Raw genomic sequence first — 18,200 nt, forward strand, 5'->3', positions numbered from 1 at the left:
CAATTCCAAAGATCCTTAATACTAATATTCCTTTCAGCCGTCTCTGCCAGCAAAAGTAGTTATTATCAGTGTTCTAGATTACATTTGGGGCGCAGTGCGCACACATCACTAAAACCTCACAGGCAGGTTTCCACAGTTCCAGGCACATTTAAATGCAATAAATAATCACAACAATCACTATTTAATGTAACTATCTGAATAAGTACATATATTTATATCTATATCGATTGTCCCATCGCATCTGAGGGTGAGATTAATGTCTGAAATATCGTGGCTCAGCACAGCGTCAGAAAAGAGGGTTTCTATCGGCTCGTTTACAGCAACTAGGAGGTTTTTGACCATAAAAACAAGTTAATGTATGCAAGTAGACCTCCATAACTAACATATAATTATGTGCAACAGGACCACTCTATGTGAGCTTTAATAATTTCACTGCACTATCTTGTCATATGTTTGTTTTAGGGAAGACTGGGGTAAGGAGCCAAAGGGTAAGTTGAGCCACCCCTTGTTGCTAGGAAACAGCATCATTTCATGGAGTCTGTGAAGGTAAGAGCCACATGGGTAAAGTTGTTAGACATTTATTTCCCAAAAAACATTTTTCACTCTTGAAAGTGAATTTAGTCAATGATAAGTTTCATGAGAATTGTGTTTAGACCAAAATAGATCATTTTGAATGTGTTTTATACATCAATTGTGGTATCTATGTGCTACAACACAATGTCCTAACCCTAGCAAATCCATCATTTCAGCTGTGGGGACTAATAAAGTCAAAATGGTAGCTCTGGGGTAAGTTGAGCCACTGGTATTGTGGCTGATGCCTATATGTCTTAAATATTAAATCAAGATTCTGCATTTGTATGATTACAGAGTGGACATCAGGTGAAAGAGCCACCAGTGAAGTGAGAGAAGGGAAGTCTATTCGAGCAGAATAGAGAAAAGAGGATAGACAGAGTAAAGAAGGAAGGATGATGAGAGGATGAGAGTTTCAGTTCAGATTGTTCAAATGTGTTACTAGTCCATAACTGGCCTTAATGTCAACAAGGACACCAAGAAACTATGATTCTGGACCAAGGATTCAGTTCTAGTGTTTCCTTTCCAAAAACACAGCTGTTAATGTTCTCTTCCCAAGCGCACTTTAAATCATTCTCATGTTAAAATGTTTTTTTACATAACAGTTGTTTAGCAGTAATATGCAATAATAATTTAAAAAAAATGTATTGTACCTGTTGAATTATGTATAATAAATAAAAAAACACATGAATGTGAAGAAGTGACTGTTATTGAGGGAGGGAGAAGGTGAGGGAGGGGTGGGATGGAGGTGGAGAGGAGGGTCACGGTCACGTCATAAAAATCACATTTACGGTCTGTAATTAAAAAATTCAACATAAAGCTTTGTCACCTCTGCAATAGCTTTACACAGACTCATTTAGATCATCCACATTTCTTCATTAGTACATTTAAATGTTGTGACTATCTCTTGACTCCTGTCCATATGCGACTTCTCATAGTCGGGGTAATGATCACTTCCCATGAACAAACTCCTGCTAAAGAATCTGACACCAGGATAAGATCTCATGCTGCCTGATCTAATATTCATTCTTACATGGGTTGTAAAATTGACCACTCTCATGTTTCCTGCTCTTCCTATTTTGTTGAATCTTTAATGCTTTTTAAAGCTCCATCTAGACAGGGCTGACCCCAGGCCGAATTTTAAATTTCCACCCCTCCCTATTTGTTTGATTGTATTTGTAAGCAATGCAAATGCCACCAAAATGGTTTCCAAGCCTTTCACCCCTTAGGTCACTTGAATCTACGTCTACTCAACTTTGCAGTCAGTCCTGAAATGGCTCTGGGTTTGGTTTGGTTCTTTCCGTTCGCAGGGACTAGTTTGGGGCTGGAGCGTACACAGGCCTTGAATGTGTCTCAAAGATGTGAGGAGGACACCAACACTTTTCTCTGGGAAATTAACCAGGAGCCACCCGAGGAATATGCTGTTTTCAGCAAGTGGTGCTGCTTTTTGAGAAGGCTTATTTGTCTTTGTTGGGATGAATAATATGCTTCAGATAACCTGAAAAAGATACATACATTACATGTTTAATTTTCTTATTAAACAATATATAATATAAAACTAAAGGTATTGACAGAATTTAATTCGTTAAGCATAACCACAATTTAAATCTTAGCCCTAATTTTCCTCAGAATTGAGGTTCTGCCTCATAATGGACCATTTTTTTTGTCTATGAGGACTTCTGGTCCTGACAAGATAATAAATACAAGAACAACAGTAGTTGAATAAGTACTTTTTTGTCCTGCTGCTGTTACTGTAATTCCCTAAAACATGAAATTACGTGGGTTTATATTGTATTTATTTATGTCAATTCATAATGATCATTTAGAGTTTATTTATAGGTAACATGTTGGTATACACATCCTGCTAAGTCACTACAGTGGAAAAGGATTTCGACCCTTGTGTACACAGTCAACTCTCACAGGTGGTTTCCCCCCCTGTCTGCTTAACAATTACAGATGTGGACACTGTCAAGTACCTGTTTGACTGCATGTCTGTGCTGTTCACATGAAAGTGCAGCAGGAGTGTACTGTGTGGGTCTGTTGGCATGGCAATCCACAGATCGTGTAAACAGACATCATGCATGAATGTCTTGTCTTTTGCAAGGTACCAGATTGAGAGTGAAAATGGGCGGTGTTTAGTTATTTATATTGTCCTAATTGAATGCCCCCTGTTTATTTCTCCTCTTGTGTCTTCCTGTCCACACGTCTGAACCAGTCCTCTCCTCCCTTCTGCAAAAATACCACCTCAGAGCCATGTAGGTCTCTTTTTTTTCAGGTTTTCCTCAGACAGATTTCATATAAAAGAGTTATACTGTTTGAAAGGTTGAGGGAATAAGGTGAGGGAGAGTCATAGGACTGACATTATTTAGTGGCCCAAATAACCATGGAAAATATGAAAGCTAATGTTATTTTCAATAAACATCATTGGGGAGAAATGTACACTCACTGGCCAATTTATTAGGTACACAGGACAAAGTCGCAGGAGTGGCACCAAGTGTGGTCCTCTGTTGCTGATGCCCATTTGATGTAATAAACTGTATATTTTTCATAATGTAATTTTTTTAAGTGCAATATATTGTAATTTTTCATACTGTCATATTGTTTATACTCTAGTTTTCTCATCAGTGCAATATCCATATCCTTATTTAATAGCTCAACCTTGTTTCCTTACACTGTAAATACCATGTGCATACTGTGTGTATTCTGCAGACGGGTTATAATGTACATTCTACATTCTATTTTTAAACCTATTTTTATAGTCAGTGTTAATATCTTTATATATTGTACTTTATATATTGTATTTCTTTTTGGTAATGCATGTTTATTATTTATTATCCTTATCTTTATTGTCTTGCTGCTGTAACACTGGAAATGTCCCCACTGCGGGACTAATAAAGGACTATCTTATCTTATCTTATTTAAAGGTTTGACCTATTGAGGTTCTGCATACTTTGGGTATTTGAGTTATGATAGAGACAGGCCATGAATCCATGAAATGAAATAAGTCAGTGTCAGTAGTCTGTCAAATGCCACGGAGTGATCTTGTGGAATCAGAGTCTTTGGTGTGATGATACAGAATGAAAACTGGTGTCAAAACATGTAATTGTCAGGACGATATTGATCACAAAGGAAACATGCCACACATTTTAATCTCACCTTGTATTCCTACTCTTCATAATTTTTTTAAAGGACTATTCTTTTAATTAGTTTGCTGTATATTTTGTGGGTTTTATTATCTAATCCCCTGTACCACACCCTCTCTCATACTTTAGTTTAACTCTATTTCCTTTACTCTATTTGTGTGTGATATAGGTAAAAATATAAAAATGTATTATTCTCTGAATTGACTGACTGGATATTTTCTCCTTTTCAAGTAAGTAAGTAGCATGCTAGCCCTTTATTAGTAAATATTAAGCACTTATTAACACGTTATGTAGGAAAAATCTTAATTCATGTCGTAATAGAGGGAGTATTAGGTGTTATACGTGCTTAGTGATTACTAATAAAGGGTTACTAATATATGTTAGTAAGCACCTAGTTGATGGTGAATATGTGTTCCCTAATATAAAGTGTTACCATATATATATATATATGGTAACACTTTATTGTGTGTGTGTGTATATATATTATATACACACACACACACACACACATATATATATATATATATATATATATATACATATATATATGCAGTAGTGTGCAGAAGTCTTAGGCCACCATTAGATTTGTTATTTTAGCAATGCTATTCACGACAATAGAGGATCATTATTTCTATTTTACTTTACTGGAACACATCCAGAAAATATGAATGCTGTTTTTTGTTGTTTTACAAAATAATAATAATAATAAAATAAAAAAATAGATTAAAAAATAAAAACATCCTCTACAGGTGTCAAGTATTTAGCGTGATCTACCCATACACTTGAACAATAACACGGCTCTGTTAATACTGGAACCTTAATTAATGTTACTGGTAAATCCTGTGTTTGTCCTACTAATTCATTTAATCATTATCAGAAAAGATTACTTTACTTTAGGAGCCGCAACTGCTATTGGATGATTAGAAAACCCTTCTCTTGTCAAATTTTGTCAATTTCTTGACTATATTTTCTAATCATTTTGCAACTCGTTTGAACGGTAGTGTAAATAGACTGTTAACTGACATCATCAGATTCCTATCTGACTGATAAAATCTGTTTTGGAGCCACGCAGCTAAAGGCAAATCCACACGTGTGTTTTCCTTTTTTGATTGTGTTTGAATGTTTTTAGAATCTGATGAAGTACGTCGAGAAACAACAACAGTAATCCCCACAGTATCAGATTCACCCCTTATCCAAATGCAAAGCCTTCCTGTTGATTGTGTTACAGCCCACATTCCCTTTTCTAAACAGCTATATCTGTGAGAAAGTCCCGTGTTCATCCTCCCTTGGTCTTTTCTAACATGTCTGGACATGAGTCAGAGGAATGCGTGCTATGCGTAGTTGACGGACGGGTGAGACTTTTTTTTTTCCTTCTTTTTTTTCTGGACATTTAGTGCACCCGACTGTCAACACAAAGTCCAAGAGGCTGTTGCCCCCGAGGCCCATCCACCCTCACCAGATACCAGCATGACAAGAAAGACACAGTGGAATGTCTTTAAAAAAGCTCAAATAAACAAGTGTCCTCCTCTGCAGGTACTAGAGCAGATAATGTGGGGAAACTGCATTTTTTTTTTTGGTTTCCATGTCAAGGTTCTTTGGGAAACAGCAAAGTATAGCATCTGTGTTTTTGAGTACACACACACACACACACACACACACACACACACAGACAGTAATCAGCACCAATTATCCTCCAACATGAAGAGAGTGAAGAGGAGCATTCCTCCACCGGCACAACAACACCGCTCAAGTCAGCCTTGATTAATCTGCAAGTCTGGAGCAGCAACAGGAAATTAGTGGGATTTGAAAGGGGGAATAATAATAATAATAAGTAGCATTTATTCAAAGGCATAACACAACGGCCGATGATTTAATCAGCACGAGGAAGGCATAATATCGAGCTATTTGTGTTTCCAATCGCGAACGTGCTTGTGTCACTCAGGATTAAAATGGGCATAATTCATTCCAAGTGTCCTTGACGGCGAAGCTTTGCACCAAAGAGGCTGTGTCTTCTCACTCAGTTTTCCCACCGTGAGCTGCTGCTGCTGCTGTACACGCTGACTGACGCACAAAAAACACCACTCTTTGTGTGTTTCCTCACCTGTTAAAAGCAAACAGTGGATCTGACCGCGTCTCTGGGGGTTTAGCTGCTTTCAGTTGAACTGTCTGATGATTTAAGAAGGGAGAAGGGCAAACATGATCACCCGTCAAGCTCTTTTAAATGTTTAATGTTTCATTAATTCCAAAGCTTGATTTCTTTTATTTTATTTTAGTAAAGTATATATACTTAGTATAAGTATAAACCGAGTTACATTCTGACCACTGTCAAATGTGATCACAATAATGAATCATGCTTTGCAGTGGAATCCTTCCACTTGTGTCCCATATAATTTTAAAATAGACGTCTCTATATTTACCTCCACGACCTAAGTCTGCCTGTTTATTTGTTGATTTGTCACCAAGTAAACCGGAATGCGCCAAACGTGGTGGAGGGATGAGCCATGAAATGAAATACAAGTCGAGGATTTCACTTTCCCTTACATTGTGGCATTTTTGGTAATAGATAATAGTCGTGATTTGATTCCTAACTTCCTTTGAACCGGTTTCACGTGCGGTTTTGGTAAAACTTTACATTAGGGAACACATTTTCACCACTAACATAGAGAAGTAGCATACTAGCCCTTTATTAGTAATCATTAAAGACATATTAACACCTTATTCTACTCTATTATGACATGAATCAAGATTTTTCAAGAATATATGTGCTTAATATTTACTAATAAAGGGTTAGTATGCTACTTATATGCATGTTAGTAAGCACCTAGTTAATGGTGAATATGTGTTCCCTAATCTAAAGTGTTACTGCAGTATTTATAGGACTATAGCGCTTTTAAATCAAGACCTCAAAATAATAATGTGTTTATGGTTTGTTCTGTTATGGGAACAACATAGTGCCACATTCCCAGTCTGCAATGTTGTGGCTCGTCTTCTCTGACTGAAGTTAAAGGTTAATGTGGTCAATACTGGTTTGACCTCGCTATTGAGTTCTATGTCCACTCTTACACGTGTCGTCTTGATAAACATTCGCTTTTTTTTTTGTCGCAGTGTGAATCATAAGAATGATAGAAATCATGCACTATATCACCATGGCTCTATTTCAGGGATTTTTTTTTTTCTGTTTCCACTTCTTTGTCGTCACACTGTCTCTGACTAACATATAGTCACAGTCTTTTTTTATTTATTTATTTTTTTAAACTGAATAAATTGCCAGAGCCATGTCTTTCACCAGCCCCGGTGGCGTGGTTTTCTCCAGAAACAGACAACACCCAGATTTGGTCACCCTGAAATGATACGGTTAAGCCTGGTAATCGAGAGAAACACACACACACACACACACACTCGCGAATGCCGACACACACACACACACACACACACACACACACACACACACACACCCCCCACACACACACACACACACACACATTCTTGTACTTGCTGCATACTGATGACTGGGTTGCTGACAAAGTGAGGACCAGCATTTCCACTTTATAAATCAACACAATTACAAATATCTACTTCTACAACTACTGGTTGCAGTACCATAAAATGTCTGCAGGTAGAGCCCCAGAGCAAAAAGGGCTGGAAAACTTTGGTCCAACACTTTTTGGTCCAAAAATTTTGGATCAAAATTTGACAAAAACGTCATACTATACTATGTCGTCCAAAATGTGAAAAAATCTTTGACAAAAAATTTTTGGTCCAAAATTTGACAAAAACGTCATACTATACTATGTCGTCCAAAATGTGAAATTTGAATTTTTTTTTTTGCCAAATTGAGTATAGCATGTTATAGCAACCTAAGGAAGTGATTTCAATGAAAACAAAGTGAGGATCGTCCAAAATGTCCTCACTCCGTAAAAATGATCTTACTTTGTTGGTTAAAAACCCTCACTGGTCCTCAGTATGCGGCAAGTACAAGAACACACACACACACACACACACACACACACACACACACACACACACACACACACACACACACACACACATTCTTGTACTTGCTGCATACTGAGGACTGGGTTGCTGACAAAGTGAGGACCAGCATTTCCACCAAATATCTACTTCATGAATGACATCTATATAGAACTACTGGTTGCAGTACCATAACATGTCTGCAGGTGGAGCCCCAGAGCAAAAAGGGCTGGAAAACTTTTTAGATTTTTTTAGTTTATTAAATTTTGGTTGAAAATTTGACAAAAATGTCATACTATACTATGTCGACCAAAATTAAAAGAAAAATTTGACCAAAAATTTTTGGTTGAAAATTTGACAAAATCGTCATACTATATTATGTCGTCCAAAAGTTGAAAAAAAAAATTGAAAAAAAAATGTTGGTCCAAAATTTGAAAAAAAAAGTCATACTATACTATGTCGTCCAAAATGTGAAATTTGAATTTTTTTTTTTGACAAATTGAGTATAGCATGTTATAGCAACCTAAGGAAGTGATTTCAATGAAAACAAAGTGAGGACCGTCCAAAATGTCCTCACTCCGTAAAAATGATCTTACTTTGTTGGTTAAAAACCCTCACTGGTCCTCAGTATGCCGCAAGTACAAGAACACACACACACACACACACACACACACACACACACACACACACACACACACACACACACACACGTGCTTAAGTTATCACATAAGAGCCTAATGAGAGGGAGGAAATTGTTAAGGTTTGTAAAGAGGGTGTAGCTTTGTGTACAGTGCATACAGAGGTGTTTTCATTTGTTTTAATAGCTGGAGGAGCTCCAACTTTCTTGAGTGCGTAATCAAAGAGAAGGACACTCGGGCAGAGTCGCCAGCATTTAGGCTAAGCCTTCATTTGATATGTACGTAATCAGAGACTAAAACAATCTGTTTATGACAAGACTACTAATTTACCGCAATGTGACGCCAGCCACTCGACTCCCCTGCATCACCGTGCGGTCAGAATGACACGTGCGCACGTTGGCAGCCATAGATGCCATAGATAGAATACAGGGTAGTGATATGTCTCGGTCGTGTGTGGTTCAGAGAGCTTAGAGCTCTGTGGATAGGTCTGGAGGGTGACAAGTTTTTCCATCCAGACCCTCAGGCAGCCAATGTCCCACATACGTCCAGTTTTCCCTGAGGCAGAAAACAACGAGCTGACTCACTGACTGACCTTCCGTCGTGCATCTGATGTGCAGCCGACCAAACTGTCCCATGTGTCACAGTTCTGAGTTGTTCAATTCCGTTCAAGCACTTTACAGTTAGAGCTGCAACAAACGATTATTTTTGTAAATTGATTAATCTGTCGATTACTTTCTCGATTAACCGATTGGTCCAGAAAATGTCAGAAAATGTTAAAAAACATGGAAATGACGATGTTCTCGAATGTCTTTGTTTTGTCCACAAACCAAAATGATTCAGTTTTAATGATTTCTTTATTGTTTATTGATTTTTATTGTTATGTGGAGCAAAGAAACGAAGAAAATATGCACATTTAAGAAGCTAAAACGATCAGAAATCTTGTTTTAATCATGAAAAAAAGCTTCAAGTGATAGTTTATAGTTGATCAAAGTAGTTGACAGTTAATTTAGTAAACGATTCATAGAGTAATCGTTTCAGCTCTACTTTACAAAAAAAATAAAAAATCAATCACATGATTGAACTGTATAAAGTTATTGAGGTGGAAATGTTAGGAAGGTTAAGTGAGAACATAAGACATTAGATGAGTAGTTGAGTCTACTAGCAAGTTCTAGCGTTTAAGAAATTGTGGCCTTTTCATACCAATAATGTCATTTTTTAGGTTATTGTACGGTGGCCCTGAGGTGCAAAACGCAAACGCAATCAAAAAACACAACGCAAATCACAAACGCAAATTAGTTTAACGAGGTGTGTTTTCTGCTTTTGAGTTTGCGTTGTGTGATTTGCGTTTCCGTTTTGAGTTAATGTATTTGTGTTTTTGATTTGCGTTTGTGTTTTTGATTTGCGTTTGTGTTTTGTGATTTGCGTTTGTGTTTTGTGATTTGCGCCACCCTATTATTGTGCTTCCTCCTCCTCAAAACACATGAATGCTCTGGCTGGCTACTGTAGAAACAAGTTAGCACCCTCTATGAAGCTTTTCCTAAATTAAGCTATATGAAAGCCCAAACTATTTTGTGCTTCAAAGTGATATTATATTTATATATAATATATTTATGGGTAGAATGTCTACCTCTTCTACCTCAGTTTTGGTCTCATCCTTTGTAATAACTAAAATGCTCCATTACTGTTTTATTTGTTAACCATCTACTGTAGTTATCAAGTTTCTCTTTGTCCCCGTTTGGTGGCTGACAGTTAGTGAAAATGAAAGTTTGTGATGACCTGGAACAAAAACTGCATCGCAAATGAAATGTAAAACCAAAACAGGAGTGAGATGAGGCTAAAAGCTGCCTGGCATGGGCAATAATGATGTGCAGGTTTGTCACTACAGCCTACAGTACCTCTGACTACACAGACGTTTGATCCAACATATGCAAAGCTATTGATTAGAGCAGCTTTAATGAGAAGCACAATAGACAGAGCTGATCAATGTTCCATAAGACTGAGGATTTGCTGCTGGCATGGAATACAGAATAATAATAAGAAGACATTGACATGGCCACGAAATGCCTCTTCTAATGTACTGTACATTTGCTGTAGAATAAGTTATTCTCTCCAGCCTGACAGCTGACCACTTGACAATGCAGCAAAATTGCATGTTCATGAACTTGTACACTGATTATATGCACGTTGGTGAAATGATTGCTGTACTTTATCCTCGTAATTGAAACAACACCCTCCTCTTCAGGATCAGCGTGGCCTCCTTTTTTCACTGTGGCTCCAAAAAAGCTGCGTGGTCTGTTCAAATGGACCACGTTCAGCAGACACTCTGCAGTATTGTGTCTCTCTCTCTCTCTCTCTCTCTCTCTCTCTCTCTCTCTCTCTCTCTCTCTCTCTCTCTCTCTCTCTCACACACACACAGTATATACATAATGTATCATCGAGCCTTCTGTTCCTGCAGTCACCCACAGCAACACAGCCAGAGATACTCTGATATACTGCAGTATGTGAAGGGATTGAGCAAACTAAGAGTCATACTTTGCATACATTGATCTCTGGACACACATGTAAGAGAAGGACATGTCCCAATTTCACAGAGAGGATTTAATATGCTATCATTGTCATAAGAGGTTCAATGTTAAACCAATCTTATGTGAGAAAGACAAAGACATGCATTCTCCTACATATGCTATTCCTCAGGATTTTTCCGTGATTAAGCACAGATCAATGACCCTTCCTCTCTGACTGATAATGATCACAGTGGTTCAATTTGTTGCGGATCTGCACTCCAGATCCTTTTGACCTTGTCCTTCCATATAAACGTAGTGTTGGGGGTTAAAGTAACCAGCTTCCACTCCTGAAACTCCTACTGCTGCAGCATCAATTCAATTCGATTCAGAAAAAAATTCCTTTTACAGCGGACCTAGACCGGAAGTTCCAATTAACGCAGATTTTTTGGTGTGTATCTGCGTCATTACCTTGTTTAAGAAGCCCTGAAGGTTCAAAACAAACAGTTCTGCTGAGAGCTGAGAACGCTGTGTTTTATTGTTATCTCGGGCTCAGCGAGATCTCTGAAAAAAACCGGTCCGGTTACGTAAACAACGGTTCTCCTGAGCAGCAGATCCACCTGCTCCGGGCAATAGTCCGGGCACATCCGGTTATGTACATTGAACCGCAGAAGAAGAATAACGTCCATTGTGGAGGTGTTTCACGAGCGACAGTGTCTTCTGATTCTGGGTCTGACTCCGGGTCAAAGTCATAAAAGGGACTGCGGCGGGGAGTCGTGAAGAAGCTATTTTTAAACACTGTTAAAACAATGTTTTGATAATGAGTAGCAGTGCATCCACTGTTCCAGAGGGGGGAGCTGTGCTTCTGAGAGCAGGTGTGTTGATTATGTCACTTCCGGCCAATCACAAGACAGTTGGGAAGGCTCTATGCTGGCTGGCCAATCACAACACAGTCTGTCTTCTGGGTGTGAGATTTATGTCTGAAATATCGCGGCTCAGCACAGCGTCAGAAAAGACAGATTTCTATCAGCTCATTTACAGCAACTAGGAGGTTTTTGACGATAAAAACAAGTTCATGTATGTAAGTAGACCTCCATAACTAACATATGTGCAAGAGGACCACTCTATGTGAGCTTTAACAGGAAGAAATCTGTGACAGAACCAGACTCAAAAATGTGCAGCTATCTGCCTTGGCCGGTTGGGGTGTAAGGAAAAATGGGGGACAGAGGAGAGGTGTTGTCTTCTTATTGGAAGCTGATCCCAACTTTAAAATTGCTTCAGTATAAATAAAGTTATGTGGCGACAAACAAGCAACAAGCAAGCAAAGGTAACAGGTCTAATATAATCGTTGTAACCATATACGACGGCGTCTCATGTCGCTGCCGCTTGACATATTTAGGCTAACCTCAAATATGTCACCGGCTGCATCCAGAGAGAATTTTGTGGTTACTTTCTGTTTCAGGCAGTGTTGCTGGGGATTTTACATGAAGGACACTGAGTCACCGTGTCTTAAATATACAGTATACGCTGATGTAAGCAAATCTCTTCAGCTCACCTTTGGCTTTGTGAGCAGATAAGAGAGGCTGTGACACAACAATGGCCGATCGTGTTGGCAGAAAACCTCTGTATCAGGTTTATTAAAAAAAAAAGCTGAAGTCCCGGTCTAAAAATATAAGAAAACCTCTTTCACCTCTGAAAATACTAATATATTGGAACAGAGCCTATTTAAACAGCAGGTTTGTCATGTGGCTTTTTTAATGTGTTTATACGAGGAAAAGGTGTATGTTTTATTTTTTTGCGGCCATTAAAGAGCAATTTTTCCCTTGAGCCTGAGCTTCTCAGCAGTACAATCACACCCATGAGCAAGTCAAACATTTTTTTGAGACATATAGAGACGTCTGGACACCACAAAGGTTTTTATACACAAGTGAAGGCTTATGGTGCATTTTATGATACCCATGATACCCACAGTCCCATGACTGTACATTTTCATGTTAGGTCGTTTTTTTTCCCATAAATTAAACACTGGTCAACTTTGTTCAAATTGTGTGGATTTGGTAAATGCTAATTATAGAAGTAACAGTCATTGGAACAGATGTGGCGTTTACGACTTCAGCGTCTCCGACCACCTCCTGAAGTGGTCCTCCATGTGTCTCGGGTGTATTTACACCTGTACACTACCGTTCAAAAGTTTGGGGTCACTTAGAAATGTCCCTATTTTTGAAGGAAAAACACTTTTTTTCAATGAATATAACATTAAATGAATCAGAAACACACTCTTTACATTGTTAATGTGGTAAATGACTATTCTAGCTGCAAATGTCTGTTTTTTAATGGAATATGTGATGTATAGAGGCCCATTTCCAGTGTTCTAATGGTACATTGTGTTTGCTAATCGCGTTAGGCTATTGGATGATTAGAAAACCCTTGAAAACCCTTGTGCAACAAAAACAGTTTTGCTGGTTCTTTGACGAAAGAAAAGGTTGTTTTCTGTTTTCTGTGCTGTTTTTTTTCCGACCAGGAACATGAATCCGGGTCTTCTTGCTGCAACGTGTTGTGATTCAACTTTGTAATTGGTGAGAAAATATGAATATGCATGATTAATTATTTCTGATAATTAATTAAGTTATTAATTTTCTTAAAACCCTTGCAAGGGGCACCATTATGTTGTGGTTTAACAATAGTGGCAATAATACGGCAAGAGAGCTATCCGCTGTAGCAACGCGTGGCTCGTTATAAGACTTTCCATGTGCCGCAAATTCCTCATCATATCCGAACACAGAATGTTGTCAGTTTAGTTTTATCTTACAACTAATGATCACTGTATGTGAGCGTGACCACGTCCTGTTGCTTGTGGCGGCTGAGTTGATGAGAAAATTCCTGTCCATTCAAGTTTATATTAGTATGAAGTCATTTAATTCAGAGCCCAGAGAGAGAGAGAGTTTGATTAATGGGCCTGTATGCTGCATCTTGCTAATGGAATCTGCTCTTTTGCTACACACATACACAACAATATGCCTAACAGCCAGTATCGTCTGTATTAGAGTAAAAATGTCCCGCGTTTTGTGTCTACACTGAAAAAAGTATAACCTTGCTCAAATAAAAAAAAAATAAAAAAAATGATGTCCAGATATCTAAAATATTTGACTTCACAGAATCTAAATTGAGATTCTTGTTATGACCTGATTATTTTATGTTGATCTGAACAATAATACTAATGCACTTGACCCAACCTTAATTCTTTAAGGTTGGGTAATGTTAGCCAACAATATGACATTAAAGTCAAGCAGATTGGAGATTTAGTTTAATCTGTACATTTTGAAGTCAAACTATGATGACACGTGGTCACTTTATTATGACTTTATATCATATATTTTCATCATATAATGTTTCTTTAAATCATTTTATTTGGTCAATATGGAGAAAGTTGTACCTGTTGTACCTGGTGTAGCATGAAACCGACTCAAGGCATCAAAGCCACACGCGGTCACGTGATTGGCTCACTGTGCTCTCGCTCCTCCAATCAGAAGGCGGCTCTGGCTCCTCCCGCCACATCACTACTACAGTATGGCGGAACACAGAGCAGGAATTCCGCGTATGCGCTGGTGACAGCGACTCAACACCGGGGATGACCATCCTCCCGGTTTACAGATCTGTTGAGATTACCTGAAGTGAAAGAACTCGCCCAAATATAAGGTTAGCTTAAATTGGGCTACAGAAAACACTAATACTTACATTATCAGCAAATGCTTTGCTACTTATGTTTATTTTTGGACCAAATCCACCCAGGACGTAAATGATATCCGCGATGTGCAATTCACATTCGACTCAAACTAAAAATATTGCCTGCAAGAGAGAAAACAAAAACTTTGTTTTGGGTTCTTTGGACGTATATTTAGCTCAGTATCAATCAAACTTGATGTCTCTAAATGCAAAAAGAATGAATTCACAAATCAAATCAATAATTTAATCATGTTTTAAATGGCAGTTATTAGTTTGAATGAACAACTGCATGTTAGCTACACTTTTTTCAGTGTAGTCACGTGTCGTGTGATACATTTTTCAGGATGCTTTTATTTTATGATTTTTGGCACGTGATCGTCTGAGCAACAGTGTATGACTAATTCAAGATTACTCATCGTGTCTTGTGTGATCTTTCAAAAGACGTGACGTACGCTTTGCTTTCTTCTTCTGGTTTCTGCATTTTCTTTTCAAAATAAAACTCTGTCTTTTGTATACTGTAACCTGGAGGAGAAAGGATGCTGTATTAAATAATGAGAAGTTCATTTTATATACTATACTGTCCTTTTATGAGCTGATATGGACAAAAAAACAAACTATTCTTCTGGTAACAATGGAGCACAATGAGTAACAGATAGGTTTGCTTGCGTCACTTGTTTTCAGCGTCATGTAGCATCTCAGCATCTTTTAGGTTTGCAGATACAGGAAGCAGCTGTTTTCACACTTACTTAGTAAAAAAAAAACAAAAAAAAAAAAACCTCTGCACCAAATGGTCTAGAGACAACAACCTCTGCGTATCTGAGGACAAAAAACCTCACAGATTTAAATGAATTCTTATATTGAACCTTTTAGGCTGAATGTGTTAAAAAAACAACAACACACATTTGCGATAACAACTGTATGAATATGTCAATAATAATAATGAATAAGTTTAATTATATTTAATCTCGTTTAAAGAGATGAATCCAGGTGATGTTGCTGCATTTATCTGTGTTTTCTTATTCTCGTTCATTGTTTAGACCATTGGTTCTCAAAGTGCGGCCCGGAGCCCAATGGCGGCCCGCAGAAACATTTCTGGCGGCCCGCAATGAATTACAGTTGATAGTTTTAATCCAGGAGGTACTAAGCTTGTTAAATGTTTATTGGACATTACTGGATACAGAGTGTAAACAAAAATACTGGGTATTTACCTGGTTTCTATATGGTGAAGTTTAGTGTATTATTGGGTAAGAAGCAGGTAGCTACAGCCCCCAATTACTAGCTTTTTACCCAGTAAATATATGGTAACAGAAATGTGTTACATGGTATTAACCTGTAATTAGAAAGTAAGAACAATGGCCAAAATACTGGGGAATTTCCCAGTAAATTATAAAGCGTTATTATATTAACGCTTAAATTACATTAATTCTTAAATTACATTATATAAACGCTTATATTACTTAATGCTAAACTGTAGAACTGCAATCTGGTCATTAAAATTATTACAAATGGGATTTCTTTCCGTTTTTTTTCTGTTTTTTTTCTGGCGGCCCTCAGTTCAATGTTGGGTTCCTAAATTGGCCTTCAGGTATCAAAACTTTGAGAACCCCTGGTTTAGACAAACAACTGAAATTCATGGTTATGATGACGCAACATTATGATAGGTCATTTTCTGTTTTAAAGTGACCTGAAAATACTTTTTCTACCACACGAGAATGAACAAAGATGTGTTTTTCCTTCTTCCTGTGACCTTCACTTGTTTGACATGATCATAACAAACTCTCCTTCACCTTCACCTCAACATGGCTCCATAATTAAGGAGGTGTGGGTGTGACACACGAGGGACAGGCTCAATTAAAGGACGATTCCAGTTGTTTTTTTGAAATCCTGGTTTCGTGGTGGGCCCCAGATATTTGAGGAACGAGGGGCTGTCCCTGTGCTGTCAGCGTGGTGGTGAACACAGTTTAATCCTGCACTGCTGGCAGAATACTGATGTGTATCAGTGTGTGTGCGTGCATGTGTTCAATCACCGAGCCTTGAACCTGGAAGACCTACAGGCCTATTATATATTTATTGCAGGTGAGCTGAGTCATATCTTAAAAGCACTCTCTGGAAATAATGCACATCTTCCAATGACGACACACGAGGAGCAATTTAGAAATGGGTTGACAAGCCGATACACATCTGCTGCTCCGCTGGCAACCAACACAAACAAATGACTGGTCTCCACTGGAGTTTCAGTGTTCAGTGGTGTGTTACATCACCAGGTAATCTGTGTCCTCCAGCTATACATCAGTCTGTAGTCATGGCAACTTTCACATCACATCACTTTCAATGGCATTTTCCATCACAGCTGTAACTGGCAGCTGTCAAAGGGCTCATGCTCTTGGATAAACAATCACTAAAGGGTGATTTAGCCTTTACATTCACGACTGAAATGTACCTAATACTTTATTCCATCTTTAGTTCAGGTTACTTTGTTAATTATTTACTTTTAGTGACATGGATTTATCAAAGAATATGATATTCCAGTTGCATTTGAGGATCATACTGTTTGTGAGAAATGTAAGAGAAGGTCCACTGCTGTCATCTAGTGGTCACTTTATAACATTACAACTTCTTAAATGGTACAGAAACGCATCACATCCTGCATCTGCTTTAATGATCAAAAACATAAAACTATAAAGAAAAAGGGACATTGCAAGTTAATTGTCTGACTATCTAGTATTCGGATGAGGATGACCACAACTTTTTGGCTGCAGCTGCTTCTTATGCAGGTTTAATAACTAGTGTAATATGATGTCTATGATTATATAGTGTATTTTTTACACTTTACAAGTTGTATAAAATGAAAAACTGTTTCAATCAATCAATCAAGCAATCAATCTTTATTTGTATAGCCCACAGTTTATAAAACATAGTTTGTCTCACGGGACTTCACAGGGTTGGTAACATCCTCTGTCCTTAGACCTTCGACCAGGGTAAGGAAAAACTACCAGGGAAAAAACCCTTATTACAGGGAAAAAAGGTAGAAACCTTAGGGAGAACCACAGGTGAGGGATCCACTCCCTGGATGGACAGACGTGCAGTAGATGTTCCCAAAACATACAATACACAATGACAAAGAATAAAAAGTAAAAAGTCTTCAAATCACTTAAGTTTGAGTGCCCACTTATTTTACTTTAAATGTGAAATTATGACACTGTTAATCCTTGTGGTCAATTTAACCCCAGCAAATTAAACCTAAAGAAAATGATTATAATTTGTTTATGGGTCAGGTATTTTAAGTGTCTTTGTTGACTATATAGCCATTTAAAAAATATGAAAATCATCTTAAAATCTCCTAAAGTTGCAACGATAGATCTGTTTAGTGAATTTCCAAGTACAGACTTCTGTTATTTATAACATTTAATTTGTGTTTCACTCATTTTCTTCCCACTTGGTCAACTGAAGAATACATTTAAAATAATGTATGGTGCTGCTGTCATATGTTATTACAGAGCTGGATTAAATTTGACCAGTTTTTTAATTATCATTTTGAATGATTTCTAATTATTATTAATTATATTATTTTTTCACCCAGACAGAAACGCAGTAAGGAGCAATGTCTGGCTTTTATTTCCATTGAAGGAAGTGACTTTGACGTCAACTTTTTG

This window comes from Microchirus variegatus (genome assembly GCF_963457635.1).
Source record: "Microchirus variegatus genome assembly, chromosome: 16".
Taxonomy (NCBI): domain Eukaryota; kingdom Metazoa; phylum Chordata; class Actinopteri; order Pleuronectiformes; family Soleidae; genus Microchirus; species Microchirus variegatus.